This window comes from Oryctolagus cuniculus, chromosome 18 (assembly GCF_051225735.1).
Source record: "Oryctolagus cuniculus isolate XC-2025 breed Fujian yellow rabbit chromosome 18, ASM5122573v1, whole genome shotgun sequence".
Taxonomy (NCBI): domain Eukaryota; kingdom Metazoa; phylum Chordata; class Mammalia; order Lagomorpha; family Leporidae; genus Oryctolagus; species Oryctolagus cuniculus.
Genome location: NC_142884.1, coordinates 64,243,718 through 64,258,934, shown reverse-complemented (window position 1 = coordinate 64,258,934; position 15,217 = coordinate 64,243,718). Strand labels below are relative to the sequence as shown.

General features: G+C 54.2%; 1 protein-coding gene across 4 annotated transcripts in view; it reads right to left on the bottom strand.

Annotated features, from left to right (window-relative positions):
* Positions 1-13,160, bottom strand: part of ZFHX3 (zinc finger homeobox 3) — a 254,770-nt gene extending 241,610 nt beyond the window's left edge. The window contains exon 1 of one of the 4 annotated variants that reach the window (XM_070062681.2): positions 12,742-13,160. The gene's annotated coding sequence lies outside the window, so the exon portion shown is untranslated. Of the gene's footprint in view, positions 1-2,329; positions 2,752-12,741 lie in introns of those variants that run through there. The other 3 variants (XM_070062683.2, XM_070062680.2, XM_070062684.2) reach the window with 3 other exon arrangements.
* Positions 13,161-15,217: the final 2,057 nt, after the last annotated feature.

Sequence of the window (15,217 nt, the reverse complement as noted above, 5' to 3'; positions counted from 1 at the left end):
CTACCCTCCCTGGGCATTCGCTTATGCAAACAAAAGACAGAAGGGAAGAAAACAAAATTAAAGTTTCAGGTAGTTGGGGAAGCAGCTGTTTTTTTTTTTGTTTTTTTTTTTTTTTTATTCTGGATGCGTTACCAAGTGTTTCTCAATAGTTGCCTGTCAATCAAAACTGTTTTCAGGAGAAATGGAAAACAGTAGCTCTATCCCATAGAAAGTGCAGCCATCTAAGAAAAAAAAAAGTGGGGTAGGCACTGTGGCATAGCAGGTTAAGCTGCTGCCTGCAGCACTAGCATCCCTTATGGACTTTGGTTCGAGTCCCGGCTGCTCCACTTCCAATCCAGCTCCCTGCTAATGCACCTGGAAAAGCAGCAGAAGATGGCCCAAGTGCTTGGGGCCCTGTACTCATGTAGGAGACTCAGAAGAAGCTCCTGGCTTCAGCCTGGCCCAGCTCCAGCCATTATGGCCATTTGGGGAGTGAACCAGCAGATAGAAGATCTCTCTGTCTCCCCCTCTCTCCCTCCCTCCGCCTCTCCTTCTCTCTATAACTCTGCTTTTCAAATAAATAAAATAAATCAAAAAAAAAAAAAAAGATTTGGGAAAGGGAATGACCCATGACCTACAGTCAGAAGGTGTCCAGGCGACTTAATTACTGGTGATTCCAAAAGGACTGTTCTTTAAAGTGTGAAAGTGCTTACTTCTGCATTCTGCATCTGTCCCATGTTGTGTAATTAAATCAAAAGAGCCAAGTGTGGCCCCAGCCCGTCAAGAGAGGCACTTCACATGCCTTCAGAAAACTGTGCTGGAAACCAAACCTGAGACAACCTCCTCGGTCCTGTCACGCAGGGAAACAAGCTGCTCTTGGTCCTCACCGCCACACACCCTCTAAAAGGGGGCTTGCAGGGGCACCTCTCTGCAAAGACCCCATCCTGGAAACGCCTGCGTTACTGATTGGAGCAGGCCCTGACTTCCCTCACACCCCATGCCTGCTCCTGAGAAGCCCTGCACCTCGGGGTGACAAGATGGATGCAGAAGCGCAGGCTCCTAACAAGGAACAGGCCTGGTTCCCTGTGCAGCCCTCCCGACCCGCTTCCCTTGGAAGCTGTGGGCTTTCCTGCCCAGTGCAACCTCTGCCTCAGCACTCGAGCTTCCCTCTCCAGCCCAGCCTACTGAAACTCGTGATTTTTAGGGTTTCCCTTGAAACCTATCCAGAAACCACAGTCATTAAAAGAACATGAAGGTTTGACACCTCCCGCCTGGAGGAATGAGGGGACTCCAGGGACCAACTCCGCAAACTCACACCTGCTGCTCGGTGGCAAGGCGGAGAAGGTGCCCGGGCTAGGTGAGTGCTGGGTTATGCTCTATTTATGCTGGGACTTGTCTCCCAGGATCTCCAAGCACGGGACGGAATAAGATGACGCCGTGTGACTTTCTCAGTATCCACCTGCAAGGCTCATGTTTGTTGTCACTGCACGATGCCTTTTCAGCAGGCCTCAGCCTGAAGCAGGGTCGCCCGACCTCTCCCGGCCTGTTAACCGGCACAGGTAGGGGGTGGGGGAGGACTGCCCCCCCCCCATTCACCTGCTCCCAGGTTCGGTGCTGCTGTGGTGGGCTGAGGCACTTCCCCCTGGCAACACAGGACCACTTTCCAGAGAGCACCCTGGTGCCTGCAAGCACAGGATGACCGGTTGGTTTTCCTGCTGTGGGCCTAACTCGGGGCATCCCTCACCCTAGAGCAGGAAAAAAAAAGAAAAGAGAAAAGAAAACTCAGCTCCCCCTTCCAGAACCCCCACCCCCACCACACCCGGCCCGGGGCAAAGAAAGAAAGGCGGCTCCGGTTTTTCCAGAGCTAGAACAAACCCAAATTAGAGGGTGGACAGGAGAGCTCCAAAGGTGCCCTCGGGCTCCCATACCCCTCTAATTACTCCCCAACCAGCACGTCGCTTACAGCGCTTCCAACTGACCAGCCGCTGCTGTCGGGCCGACAGGGGTGCGTCTTGGGGGAGGGGGGCTTGGCAGGGACCCCAAACTTAGGAACGGCACCGAGAGCAGGAGAACGGAGAAGGCAGGAACTAATCTGAAAGCAGACTATGGGGGAGACGGGGGTGCCCAGAGCAAGGAAGCGACAGGAGGAAAGGGTTGTTCACCCCACGCCCAGCAGAACTCAGGCGCTCTCACCCCAGGCAGGCTCCCACTGCAGCCGGGTAGTTCAAGTGCATCCAGCCTGCCCTTCCCCCACACGCCCCGAGCGAATGGGAAGTTCAGCCAAGACTCGCGGCACCTGCCTGCAGCTCCAGGCCGGCGGCGCGCGGCGGGGGAGGGCGGCTGCACTCACCTGGCACCGAAAGCCTCCGCACACCTCCGCGGGGACCGGGCACTCGCAGGTCCAGGGGCCGCGGCGCCGTCGCCGCGCGCGACCACGGCAAATTCCAGCCGCACCAGAGCCCCGAACTTACCCACCCGCGGCGGCTGTCTCCCCACCTCCCGCTGCCCCCGGAGCTCCGGGGTGGCTGCGGCCCGGCGCAAGGGGGCCCGAGGCCGCGGACCGGGGCGCATGGCGGCGGCCGGGCCGGCGGGCGCCCGTCCCCGGCAGGGAGGTCCCCGGGGCGCGGCGGGGATTCACCCACGGGGCGCGGCGCGGCGCGGCGCACGCTCGCTCGCTCGCTCGCGGCCCGGCCCCGGCCTGCCCGCCGCCGCCGCCGCCGCCGCCTCCTCCTCGGCCGGCCGCCCGCCCGGAATCGCTTTATGTAAATGAAGCTCAACTCGCAGTTTGCGGCGCGCACGGCCCGGGGAAGGGCGGCGGGCGGGGCGGGGGGCCTTGGGGGATCCACATTACACAGCAACAAAGCGGAAGGTTAATTTGAAACTCACAGCCCCGCCGCCGCCGCCGCCGCTCGGCTCCCCGGGCAGAGCCCGACATCTACAGTCGCGGCGGGAGCAGGCCGGGGACCCAGGACGCCGGCGGCCGCGCTCGCTCCGGGCACGGGCCTGGGCCAGGCCGGGCCGCGCCCGCCCGGGGACTGGGGCCCGCGTGCCGCCCCAGGGCCCCGGCCTGGCGGGAACAAAGCCCTGGCCTCCCCGAGGCGCTGACCCCTGGCTCATCAAAAGTCAGGGGCCGGCCTAGCATGGGGCGAGAAGAAAGGGGCGCGCCCTCGGCCGCAGCAAGCCGCTCGGGGCCTCCGAAGCGGAGCCTCCGCGGGTCCCCGGGCCGCGCCCGCGTCACGGCCAGGCCCCTCTCACACGCGGACAGCGGCCCATATGGACAGCCGCGCGCTGCAAACGCACACGCGCCCTCCGAACACAGTCCACGGAGCACTTGTGCTGTGCGGCGACAAAAACTTAGGAAAACATCCCCAGCCCTGTACTGACTTGAGGGATAGTTTTTGTTTTTTGTTTTTTGTTTTTTTTTTTAAGGAAAAAAAAGAAAGGGAAAGAATGCGAGGACAGGAAGAAAAGACGCGCAAAGAAACTCAGCTCGCGGTTAGAGGCTCGCCTTCTACAGCCACGCCGTTTCACACAGGACGTCCACTGTGCCCCCCTCCAAGGGAGGAATTCCACCACCAGGGCTGCATTTAACGTGCTGGGCACTTTGTGCACCTCCCCAAGTTCACTGTCCCGGTTCTGATCGGGCGAAGGCGGCACCAGCGAAAAATCCCTGTCAAAATCCCACCCTCACTCACGATGCTCTCGGCACAGAAATGCACCTGCTTCTTCCCTTTCTACAACCCACCCACCCGGCTGCCCTCGGCAGCCTGGAGAGTCTTTTCCTACTGCACAATAATGAACCATGCAAGTGTTAGAAATATAATAAGCTCAGGAGGCGAGCAGCAGTATGTATGGAATCGTATTAGCATTAAGCACACGCTAACTCAGCAGGCAGGGGGATGCAGGGCTGGTGACAAGCATCGTGTCCCCGTGCGGAAGGCACTCTGCACAATATGATATGGGTTCAAATGAAAGGAAATCGCTAACCTGTTGGGGACAGGCAGCCCCTGTCTACATTTTAGTCCAGAAAAGAGACTCCAGGAGGGGAAGTGCACGCGTGCACACACGTGTGCGCGCGCACACACACACACACACTTTCATCGAGGGCCCAGGGAGCAAAGCCTGCCTCTGGGGAATCATGTCCGGTGAGGGACAAAGGAGGGCACAAGCCAAATTCAGGCCCACGTGAGAGTGCGGGGGCGGGGCCGAGGGAGAAGTGGAGGCTGCTTCCAGACAGCCTCACTTCAGGCCCCAGAACAGGTGGTGTTTTCAAAACACACTATTATTTCTATTAGCCACATGAGCTGAGAACACCTTAAAGACGGCCGATTAATAATGTAATTGAAAAACTGACCATGAATAATACATGAAGATGGTGATGCCCGCCATGCCGAGACGCCCCTGCAAATCGCCCAGGAAAAGGAAGATGGCAGCCCCCCCTCCCCGGGCCTCACCTGGAGGCAGCCAACCTGCAGCCAACCTGACATCATCCAGATGCCAGGAAAACATGGATCCTCCCAGAAAACCCAACACGGCTGCTTTGCTTTAATTCCTGTTCACAGAGGACCACCTCCCAATCTTGTGACATCATGAACCTGCGGTAGCCACATTAAAAAGCGAAAGCTAGAAGCCCCAACGAACCAGCTATAAAAGTGACCTCGGAGGAGGCAGAGGCTGCTGGGCAGGGCCCCGGACACTGCCAGGGTCCCAAGAGGCTGACCCAGAGGCCCGCCTCCTGCACCCCGGAGGCCTGACCAGTAGAACTGAGAGTGACCCTGGGTCTCTGTTCTTTCTCTTAGCCCAGCGCCAGCCACACACGCGGTGAGGCCTACTCCAGCCTGCCTCTGTTGCCAGCACAAATTTAACAGGTAACGAACGCACAGGCAGGTGAGCGGAGGGCCTGGGTGCCACCCTGAAGATCAGGCACTGTGCCCAAGCCGGGGTGTTCCCTTGGCTAAGAGTTACTGTCATTGCTAACACCAACAGGCCCTCTCCAGAGAGCCTCTGCAACTTTGGCACTTGCAGGCCGGATCAACAGTGTCTCTGAAATGCACGCCGCAGACTCTGGCCTGCGGCTCGGCGAAGGCCGGGCGCCTGTGATGGGAGAGCCTCAGCGGCCTGGCCTAGCCGGCAGCAGCAGGCTGGCGTGCTCACCGCTCCATCCCTGAGCTGTTGACAAATAAACCCACTCACGAAGCAGGCAGTTCGTCCCTCGCACGTCCCCATACCCAGTCTCGGTGCCTCTGGAGGGCGTAATTGGCAACAGCCAAAAGGATAAATATTCCTTAAAAAAATGAATCCGAGAACGCGAGCCCTTTCCCCTCTCCAAGCCAGAGGCCTGCCCCCTAACGCTTAGCCGGCTGGTGAATCACAGCGCTCCAGCGGAGCCAGACCTGCTCCTGCCTCTGCACAGACACACTCGCTCTCGCCACCGCTCTACCGTTTCACTTCAGCAAAGGTAAATAGATCTCGGCGCTAAGACACAGTGCGTGTCAGCATTCTGCCTTCTGGTTCAACCTGGGCTCTCTTTCCACAGCACCCCTGGGTTAGAGGGATCTGTTTCCTCTTCCAGATCCTTCTGTTCCTAGGCAATGGTACATGCACGCGACGCGGACTTTTTAAAAAAAAACCAGTGGTGCTTCCATAACCTGGAGGCTCCAGCAAAGAGAAACCCAGAAGAAGGCAAGAAAACAAAAACAAATGTCCCCGAGATAAACAAGGAGACACTGGGAGCCGGATTTGGTTCCGTGGCCTGAGTTCACCCCATCATTTCCAGGACGCTGTGCTCAGGGGTCTGAGTGCCACTGGGTGGCCAGGCTCTCCGGTCAGGCTTTCCCCAGGGCAGCCCACACTGGCCGTCCTAACCGCGGCAGGCTGGTGCGCCAAGGCCTACACACAGCTGTTTTGATTCACAGCTCTCTGACACAAACCTCAAGGCTTCCATCTATCGAGGCAGTGCTAATTCCATAGATTAGTTTTTACCCCCAAATCATAGGTGATGCGCTATCTGCTTTCTTCACCCACCCTCCTCCTCCCTAGCTCGGCCCCTAAATCTGTCAATGATACACACACCAAAGACACACATGAGTAACTTTTTTTTTTTTTTGAAGCCATGATCTGGAAGAGTTTTTCCAAATCAAGTGAATTTCAAGTTACCAAGCCTAAGTTTTCAGAAAGCGAAAATACAAAAATCAAAGAGCTCTAAATGCTACATAAAGAGCTGGTTCTCTCCCCCACCCCCTTCTTTCTCTCTCTTTTTAAACAAAAATATTATTTCTGAAAGGGCAAAGGGAATTTGCCATGCAAGACTTGGATACCCAAGGGGATTCTTACATTTGTGTTTCTAAACCTTGAAATTGAGAATTTTAATGAAAAGGCAGACAGATGCTTAAGGACAGCGTCGCAATCAGAATCCATACATTACAGGAGAGAGGGGCGCTTTGTCTGGAGGTGTTCCTGGGCCGTCCCCAGCTGTGTGACACATCCCTTTACTGTGGGCCTGGCACACACCACTGAATCCTTGGAGGAGAAGCAGGTTGGAGGGAGAAGACAGCGAAGAGGAAACAGGAGAGGAAAAAAAGGGGGAGGGGACATTGCCTGCCTACATAAGTCCTAGTTTTTAAAATCAGTCTCAACACAGTATCAGTTCCACAGTCTATACCCACAGTTCTTGCACACGTGACCCCTGCATCTGACACAAAACCCAAAACCGCCAGGACCAGGGTTTTGTCTTAAACCAAGAATTGCATGTGGGTTTGCATTCTTTGCTATCAAGCAGCTCCTTCTAAGTAGGGGGCAGGACACTAGAAGATAAACAAAAGATGACCCTTGGCAGGCTTTCCGCCAAATCATTCCAGAATCCCGTTTTCTTATCTTCTCATTGTAGCGCATTTTTGTTCCAAATCTGGGCTAATCTGACTTCAGAGCCCCGAGCTGAAATTTCGCATATCCTGCAAGTCCGCCAGTGTTTCAGAATTTGGATTTCTATTGAGGCGGCTCCAGTCGGCAGTGAGGCCTACGGTAAAATGTGCTTCACGCTGTTCCGTTTGTGTCTCTGCAGACAAATAGGAACTGTGAGAATTAAAGGATGGATAAAAAAGAAAGAAAAAACCTAAAACAAAGAGGTTAAAAAAATAGGACAAATGTTTTTGCTTTGGTGTCTCGCTGGAGCGATTGTTTGGGGAATCTGCATTGACAATAACCATGAGAAGCCATCCAAAGGCAAGGCACACAGGGGGACTCCTCGCCTGCTGCCTGTGGTCTGGGAGAAAAAGCACCTTAGCTCCGTTCTCCAGGAACAAAAGGCCAGGGCCACGCCAGGGGGAGAGGTTACAGGAGCTCTCGCACGGAGCCAAGTGTCAATGCTGCTTCATTTTTCACCCGCCTCAGTTGGAAGGCAGCTCGGGGAACTTCCTAATGACTGCTTTTCCCTCTCTCCCTGTTATTTCTAAACCTAAAAGAACAAAACAGTCATATTTTTTTTTTCACCTAAAACCCATCATCCTATTATGGGAAAAGCCTTTGGGGCCTGCAGTCAGTTTTTCCTCTTCCCTTCCCCTAGCCTCCGGTTTTGTCTTGGAGGGGGAGCACATGGCAGCGAGAGGCACCGCACAGCGCAGGCATTCCTAGTCACACCCAATGGCCTTCACCTCCCCAGGGAAGCAGGGCGCAGAGGGGGAAGCAGACCGCACTAGGGTGGAAGGTGGCGGGCAGGCCTCAGGGTTAAGGCCTTGCAACATTTTCTTTTTTTCACAGCATGAAGTCCGCTAATGCCAGGTTCAGATTTGCAACTGAATCAAAGTCTCAAAGTCGTCCCTACAAGGGTTTCTGTGGGGGGAGGGGTCCAGGGAAGTGGACAATCAGGATGCATTAAAGACACAGACAAGGTGTGGCAGGGGCGTTTGGGGGGGGGGGTGCTACAAAGAAAGGAAGCCGAGATGAATCACCGAGTGCCAGGGAAATACCAGGGCGAGTGCATGTCGAGTGTTTAACCAGATTTGACGATCTGATGCTGGGAGCGTCTTCCCCAGCGGGCAAACCCTGCAATGAGGCGAAGACACGCGACCCTCAGCCTTTGAACCCAGACCTGGCGGCTCGGCAGCGCGTCCCCCCCTCTCCGAGCAGCCGCAGGCTCCCGCTGCAGAGCAAGGTGGGGGGAGGGAGGCGAGGGCCCTGCAAAGCAGCACAATAAACAACTCAAATATGAACGGAAATGACATCAGCAAAGTGAAGGACCTGTTTACTGCAGATCAAAACAAAACAAACTTCCAAACCTTTTGTGTACACAAGATAACTCTATAAAAAGCCTTCCTAAAATGTCACCAGGGTCCACACACCAGCATCCCAACAAGAAAGCACATGACAGTTACCAAGGGGGGGAGGGGGAGGGTGGGAAGAACATGGAGGGGGTGGGAGGAGAGCAGCAGGAAAGGCCCAAACCCCAGTTGCTGTCCCCCTCTCTGCTGACCCTTAATATTTATTGGTGTTTATAATCTAAAAGCCATGCTCCGGGTTTCACTTAATACAAGGCCAGACAGCGCTGTCTAATGAGGCAGCATTACAATCAGCTTGTAATACTGAATTTTTAATGCTGCCAAGGATTCTGTTACATAATAATATGAAAAACAGAAGCCGAAAGTGGCCTCGCAGGGACACAGGCCTGGCCTCCCCTCCCTCCGTGCCACCCCACCTTCTGATCCGCAAGGGGCCATCCATCCCCATGCAAGAGGTCGGCATGGGAACCAAGAGGACTTCGTAGGAAACCCGCACTTGTCATTATTTTATTAACACCATTATGATTATCACTATTTTATACTTTCTGATCCAAAGTTTTATTTCACCAGTTTGAGCTCTAGCTTACCTGGGGTTTGAGGTCTGAAATAGAAATTAATTTTGGGGGAAGGAGGAGGCCAAAGAGACAAAGCCTGTGGGGGAGGGGAGAGGGCAGCTTATTTTAAGCAAAACAACCAATTTGGGGGAAAAAAAATCACAGAGGGAGGAAGAAGTAAGGGGGGTGGGAGACTGCAGCCGGCCGCCCACAGTCACAGCTGCGGCATGCAGTTTACATTGGTGTAATTTAAAAGCATATATATAGCCACCGTTGCTCCTCTCTGTAATACCCCAAGACTGTAAATCTATAACCACTGCAATGATTTAGTGATTAAAAACATGATAACATATTGTGTAACTGCAAACCACAGAACCCCTGCCAACTCCCCTCCAAGATAAAGGGGAAAAAAATACAGAAAATGTGTTGCTCGCAGCGATCTTCCTAAATCCAAAAGATTTTAATAAAAGAACCTCTACAGTAGGCGCTTCGGAAAAGGGTGAGTGAGTTCTGTGTGAAGCCAGCAAAGGGAGGGAGGAAAAAAGGCAGCTTTATGTGGGATTCTTTTCCTTGTACTAACAAATTACGTCCTAAACATGCCTTTTCTTTTCTCTCTCTCTCTCTCTTTTTTAATAGTTTGTTGTAACTGGAATAACTGGTCTTGTGCACTGTCTTGCATATTCAAAGCTGCTTTGTAATTGGATCTGGAGACCCAACCTTATTTGACTGGACTCAATAGGGTGGTTTTTTTTTTTTTCTTTCTCCCACTCTCCCCCTCCTCTCTTGTTTTGTTTCCAAGTCAGTACCATCGGTTTTCTGTTGTTGCTGGGAGCAGAGGCTTAGGTGCCTTTAAGCCTGAGACCCAGCACCTGAGACTGCGAAGGCACAGTCTGTGACACGTCAGGAGGAGTCTAAAATATACCCACAAAAATAAAATCAAAGCAGCTGTAGGGGTTCTGGCCTCTGGACAGCTGACCTGACCCTGCGCAGTATATTCTTTTATTTCCCCAATGCAGGATTCCTGCAGCATGGGTCAGATTCGAACTCAACGTGACCCCGAGGAGAAGGCAGTCACCCAACCTTGGAAAACTGCTCCATATTTAATGTGGGGGGGGGAGCATGTGCATATGCATTCCTACTCCCCCAGTGTAGTACCTACACAGTGTGCACGGACACACACACACACACACACACACATCAGTCAAGACTGCCAGGCCACAGGGCCAACTCCAGCCCAGTTCTCAGCCCACACCACCAAGAGCCTGAATTCTCCCTGTAGCCCCCCAAAACCTTCCTCCAGCTCCCTCGTGCACGCGTGCACATGTACACACACACACACACACACACACACGGACCAATTCTCCTCCAGAGGCTTTCTATGTTTAAAAAGTCCACAGATCTGATCATCTCCTCTCTGGACCAGAGCAGGGCAGTTTATCCAGAGAAATCAATAGGAAAGAGCATTTGCAAATATTTATATAAGCCCTGTGCGTTTCAGCATTAAGTAATTAAAAACTAAAGCCCAGGGAGGGAAGGGGAGGAGACAGGCAGACAGAGGAGGCCGCTGGCCTCCAGTGGGCTCTCCTGCCCACACCTCATCTCCCCAGACCGCAACCCTTTCAAAACTGACGCCGTGCACACTTTTACGAAATCCTGTGCGTGCACCATTTGCTAGACTATTCCAAAATTATCTCCAAATATGGATTCACCTACCACCACGCTTTCCACACTGTGTCTCTCTCTGAGCAGCTGACACTGCTCCCATCTCCAGTATGTTACTCCTGCACTCCTGTCTCTAATGTACCCGCATCAAGCTAAGAAATCTAACACCACAGATGAGAAGAGGACTTCAGAAGTGGTCACGCCATAAGCGAACTCCCACCCCGTTGGACTGCCCTCAGTCCATAAGATATCTGCTCCGTGGGGGCTCAGCACCTGACCTCCACACATGTAAACAAATGCACCCCCCCAAAAAAAACCACACACACACACACAACTCCAGTGGAATGAAGGAGTTTGAAAAGGAGCCACTATGGAATGGACTTCCCCTAGATCGTTCCGGGGAGCTGGGCCGTCAGTTCTGGCGCCTTGTGTCCGCTGCAAGGTGGGGAGCGAGGCGGCGGAGCCCCCCGCTGTAGATACCACAGAAATGTTCAGTAATGTAGGTACACGGCTGCAACTCAATGCCCTATTGATTATGCAGATGGGGATCAATCCCTGCCTTCCCCAATCTCCCAAGCACCTCCAAAGCAGCCCGTGTGCAACTAGCTATTCTCCCAAAGTAGCGAGCAAAAAGCAGAAAAAAAACATAATATATCCCCGACCGTCCCCCACAGAAAGGGCCGAGCCTCTTTTTTTTTTAATTCCGAAGTGAATTTATGTCCTGCAATTTGCATTACAGCCGAGCCATCAGCATCTGTCATATTCTTCAAAGGTACTTAACAAACCCTCTTTTAAAACTCACTACAACCGGAGGCCACAAAAAGGCAGTCAGTCTCCTTCTTCCATGGAGCCCTTAGATCAAGTTTCAATAATTGAGACCAATAAAAATTATCATATTTACCCTACTTCAAAGCAACAAGGGGCGAAGTTAAGAGTGGGTGATTTTTGAAAGCATTTGCAATCAAAGAATTTGCTCCAGTCGAAGATATTGCACAACATCTTACAAAAGTCAGATCCCAGCAACAGATTAATTCGCAGGCAAAGTAAAATATTTTTATATTTTAATTTAATAGATCCACAAGAAGCCTCTGAACATCGAGTCCAAACACAATTTAAACACACTGCATGAAAGGCGCTAGGATCCACTCTCCAACAGATATGCAAAAGGACGGACATTAAAATGCATGATGTAAAATTCAGGAACATGGTTTTCGCATCTCGTGGAGCCGGGTGAGGGCTCAGAGTGCAGAACCGAACGTAAACAATCCCAGATTCTCGTGAGCCAAAAAAGAAAAAAAAAGAAAAAAAAAAAAAAAAAGGAATCCTCCGGTGTCTCTCAACTCGGCCGGTCGAGCGAGGCCGGCCAAGCTGGGTCTGGCCCTGGCCGGCGGCGCAGCCCCGAGCCCCCGGGAGCCCCTAGCGTCCAGGGCAGAGCCCCTGCGGGCGCTCGCGGCGGCGCCGCCGGCGGGGCAGGGCGGACAGCGCTCAGGTGGACGACCGCGCGGCCGCCTCGCCCCCTCCCGGGGCCCGGGGCTCGGGTCCGGCTCCGGCCGCCGCGGCAAGTGGAGCCCCGGCGCGGACGGCGCCCGCCCGCCGGCGGCAGCCGCGGCCACTGCTCCGGGCCGGGTGCGCGCCCCGCGCGGCGGCTCAGCCCGGAGCCCCGGCGCCTCTCGGGGTGGGGCAAAGTTGGGGGCCGGGGGCGGCGGGGGCGGGGGCGCTCGGCACCGCGGACCCCCCCTCCACACACTCACACACACACTCACACTCACACACACGCCGGCCGCCGCCTTTGTCTCGGCGCTGGGACCCCGGCCGCCCTCCCGCCCTCGGCCCGCGCCCCGGCCGGCCCTGCCCGGCGGCGCCTCCAAACTCGCCGCGCGGGCCTCGCCCCGGGCGCCTCCACCCTCCCGGGGGTCGCGGCGGCGGCGGCGGCTGCGCGGGGGCCGGGGAGGAGGGGGCGGCCCGGGCTCGGCGGCGGCGGCGGCGGCGGCGCGGGAGGAGGAGGAGGAAGAAGAAGAGAAAGAGAAAGTTTGGCGCAGGGGGAAGGCGAGCGGGACGCAGCGAGCGAGCAGGGCGCGGGCGGCGGCGGCCGGGCGCGGGAGCCGGGAGGGGGCAGGACGAGCCCCATGCAAAGCAGCCCGGGCGCCCCGAGGAGCCCCGCGTCCGGGCGGTGGCGGCGGCGGCGGCGGCGGGAGGAGGAGGAGGAGCAGGCGGCGGCGGCGGCGGCGGGAAAAAAAAAAAAAAAAAAAAAAGAGGGAAAAGTTGCCACTTACGCGGTTGCTTCTCCGGCGGCGGCGGCTGCAGCGGCGCTGCTGGCGGCGGCGGCGGCGGCGGGAGCTGGCGGCGCTTTTAATCCCGAAAAGAGGCGCTCGGGCCGCGGAGCCCATCAAGGCAGCAGCGGCGGCTGGCGGGGGTCGGCGGCGGCGGAGGACGCGCTGCTGGCGGCGGCGGCGGCGGCGGCGGAGCTGGAGCGCGCTCGGCGGAGCCCGGGGCGGGAGGCGGCCGCAGCCGGGGAGCCGGAGCCGCCGCCGCCGCTGCCGCCGAGCAGCATGGTTGGCGGGGAGTTTACAGCCCCCGGAGCGGGCAGGGGCCACGGAGGAGAAGCGGCGGCGGCGGCGGCAGCGGCTCTAGGCTGTAATTGGGATGCAAAGCAGGCGGCGGCGGCGGCGGCGGCGGCTGCGGCCGGGAGGAGGAGGAGGAGGAGGCGGCGGCGGCGGCGGCGGTGGCTGCAGCGGTCGGAGGGGACGCGCTGGAAGTGGGAGCTGATGAGTGAAAAGAAAAAAAAGTCTTTGGATCTTTATTCTGCTAATTAGTTTCCTGCAAAAAATGGCTGTGATTAATTCAGTGCGCATGTGCTTCATTACCCAGGCACGACGGGAAGGGCTAATTAGCCACCTTCTGGATCAATAAGATTCAGCAAAAAAGAAAAGGGGGAGGTGGAGGGAGGCAGAGGGGAGGAAGGGAGGGAAAAAAAAAAAAAACCAGGGGAAAGTGATGAGCAGAGCAAAGAGAGCAGGAAGAGAGGATGGGAGAAGAGGCTGGGAAGAGGGAGAGAGGCACCCAAAGTTTATGCATGTATTAAAAACACACACACACCACGCCACACCACACGCACACACACACACACACCCCAGGAGTGAGCGCACGCAGCCAACAATGGGAACCTGGCTAAGATTTTTTTTTAAGATTTTTTTTTCTTTCCTTTCTCTCCCCCCCCCCCTCTTTCTTGTTCTCTTTCTCTCTCCTTTTTTTTTTTTTTTTTTTCCAGCAAATGCGGTTGTGTCTAAATTAAATAGGAAAAGAGCATCTTCAAAGAAGAGGGTGCTGATCATGGGAGTGGGACAGCTTCCAGCGAAGGAGCAGGGGAGGGAGCGGAGACTCCGAACGGGGGCCACTTTAAATAGCAAATCTGAGGATGCGTGAAGAAAATAGGGGGAAAACTTTAACACGTAGCATAGCCTAGGCAATTTATATCTAATATGTTAATTTTGTCTTCTGACATAAGACGCAATCAATCTTCTCCGGTTCTTTAGAAGGGGAGGGAGGGGGGGTGATGAGTAGAAGGAATAAAAGGAGGAAAGGGAATCAGAACTGAAAGGCGTAACTTTAGGAAAGACAAGAAAAGGGAAAGTTGCACTTGGAGACAAGTCTAACTTTCTACCTTTCTGGACTTAAGAGAAAAGTAAAATCAATTTTCTCGTGTAAAACCTGGAAAGCAGATGTTTTCAAAACACAGGAAGCTATTTTGCCATCAAAAGCGGGGATGTAATAAAGGCAGTGAAAAATAATTTCAGACTACGTTCGTAAGAAAGAAAGCCAATATATTTAAATAGCGAGGAAAGGTCTGGAGTGTAGGAAGAGGGGAAAGTACATACCCCTGCCCTAAAAAAAAAAAAAAAAAAAAAAAAAGTCCACCAGCTACCTCCAAGAGTTTGGAGCACAGTCTTGAAGTCAAAGGGCTTGAAGGGAGAGGATGGATTTCAGATAAAGGCTAGGAGCGGTACATCCCACCAGAGCCCACAGGAGATCCCTGGACTCAAAGACAGCAGCCAGGGACCCTGCTCCTGCACCAATTCTCAGTACATCAAAGCCATCACTTAGGCTGGTGCAGGAGACCTCCAAAAAGCAAGCAAACAAACGCAGGAAGAACAAGAGTCTCTCTCTCTCTCTCCTCTCTCCCTCCTCTCTCTCTCTCTTTCTCTCTCTCTCTCTCTCCCCCCCACCCTTCTCTCTCTCCCCCTCTTCAAATCCTAGCCTCAGCGTCACTGCTACTGCCACAGATTTTTTTTTAATGACAAGTATGTATTTATGTAAGTTCTAAATATGAACTAGTACCATTGAAATTACAATGTCTGGAGTAAAATAAAATACAATCTGCACGTTAAGTGATCTGCAAACAAATGTAAAAGCAACATTTATGTTTTTGAAGGCATTATTAGCAAACCCTGTAACACTAGGTAGAGAGGGAGCACACGCTAAAACATTGTTCTTGGGGAAAAAAAAAATGTGGCCCCAGCCTACCAAGATTATTTATTTGGGAAGGAATTTGGAGATTAATCAGGAAATCTGTTTGATCAGAAAGTAATTCTTCATTTTGAGAGATTTTCCAATGCTCTTAAGAGCATGCAGCTTCTTAGTCAAGACTAGGGGGAGAAAACCGGTTTAGGATTTTGCAGGTCTACTTCATCTAATCCTTCTGAATTCACTCTGGGAATAATGCTGTTTTATTTAGGGGGGGAAAAAAGAAAG